The following is a 1,842-nucleotide window of genomic DNA, read 5'->3' on the forward strand; positions in this document are numbered from 1 at the left end:
CACACACACACACACACACACACACTCTTAAACACAGGCACAAACACACAATATGAACCAAGCACTCATTATCCACCCACATGCCTACATCCTCCACTGAGGAGAACTATTGGATATGTTTCTGCCACATATCAAAATCAATGTTGATGCTGAGAGCAGTAAGTGAAATAAAACAAGTAAGTGAAACAAAGACTTAGCTAATAAAAGAAAATCCAATAAAACGCATGCTACTTTTGGCATGATACATGGCAGAAAACCAACCATCATTTGGAGGTCCTATTCTGTTATAAAAACTGGTTGGTGGTAAAACAGTGAAAGGTGTGAGTTATGGACTGTACCAGCCACAGTGGCCTGTGGGCAAGATAGTTTCCTGCTCTGATAGCTAAACAGTAAATATTATAAAGGTGCACAATGTACGTTGAAAAAATGGCACTGGAGGTGAAGAAACTGCAGTGTTCCATTAATTTGGCATTTGCTGAGGCTACCTTCAACCGGTGAAAACCATGGTGTACATTATGATCTCATGTCATTTAGTTCTTAACTCACATTCAGAATACAGCCTTTGGACCCTTAAGTGTAATAAATAGCAAATAAATAAAAACCTGGATTTTCTTTTTCGCCAACAGTGCTAGCTGAAAGCTGGACAACAAAGATCCAGTTGGTCTGAAATTATGGCAGCAAAACAACAGTATTAAAGAGTAAAAAACAGTTAAGAGGCCTGCAAACCATTCTTTAGCACCCTTCTCTTATAAGGATACATGGCTCCCTCTGTTGGTTAGATGAGAGTTTGTCAATTTATTCAGTCTTTAAAATAGGCCAAAATGGGTCGAACCAACAACAACCTAACCAACTCCGAAAATGTCTTGTTATTCTGAAATTACCATTCAGTTCTTATCACAGTGTAACACACCAGAAAATGACTGTTGTAAACTATCCAACAACAACATATGTTGATGTTATTATTTGAAAATGAACACTAATTGCTTCCCTGACTTCATACTATCATTCATAGATATGGTTTGGTCCTAAATGAGCATTGTATTTTAAGAGTTCCTTCTGAATGACTGCATAATAAAAAAAAAACTCTAACTTCTAGTCAACAAAACGGTATTCAGTTTGAGCAAAGCACTCATTCTCATTGTATTCAACTTTGCTAAATGAAGACATTAACAGTTGCCTATATTAGTGGGGTATTTAATTACTGTAATCTGAGCAGCAAATGAGTAGTATCAATCTATATGACATGTAATAGCCAGGAACAGAGAGCTTGAGTGCATATGGGTGCATTGTTTTGTTGTGTTTTTTAAAATGATTTATTCAGACGTCTCTGCCTTGCATGCAGTGGCTTGGGAAAGCATACACATATTTTTGGTACCACTGTCAATACCAGGGCTCCAGACTATGGCCAAACGGCATTTTGCAAGAATTTTTTTTTAAGACAGTGCAAGCAATTTTTACAGCTACCCGCACATTTGTGACCTGTAAATTTGAGAACTTTTTTATTTCATGTTGAAAAACGAGGAGAATCAAGTTTGCCAAGGTTGGCCAATATGTGCAAGAACAGGAAGGTCTGTGAGTGTCAACGTCATGGGTAACTTATGGATGTGATCTACATTTGTGTGTCTCTCTTTTGTGGCGTCACACTCATTACACATGAGCTGCACAGCGCTGTTGTATGATGTTGCAGTCCATAACATACAGTCGGGTCCATAAATATTGGGACAATGACACAATTCTAATCTTTTTGCCTCTATATACCACCACAATGGATTTGAAATTAAACGAACAAGATGTGCTTTAACTGCAGACTTTCAGCTTTAACTTGAGGGTATTTACATCCAA

The 1,842-nt window shown here is 37.6% G+C and overlaps 1 protein-coding gene across 6 annotated transcripts in view; it reads right to left on the reverse strand.

Moving 5' to 3' along the window:
- Nucleotides 1-1,842, reverse strand: part of LOC116700221 (replication protein A 70 kDa DNA-binding subunit) — a 61,040-nt gene that overhangs the window by 55,443 nt on the left and 3,755 nt on the right. The gene's annotated exons all lie outside the window — the stretch shown is intronic.

Source organism: Etheostoma spectabile, chromosome 13 (assembly GCF_008692095.1).
Source record: "Etheostoma spectabile isolate EspeVRDwgs_2016 chromosome 13, UIUC_Espe_1.0, whole genome shotgun sequence".
Taxonomy (NCBI): domain Eukaryota; kingdom Metazoa; phylum Chordata; class Actinopteri; order Perciformes; family Percidae; genus Etheostoma; species Etheostoma spectabile.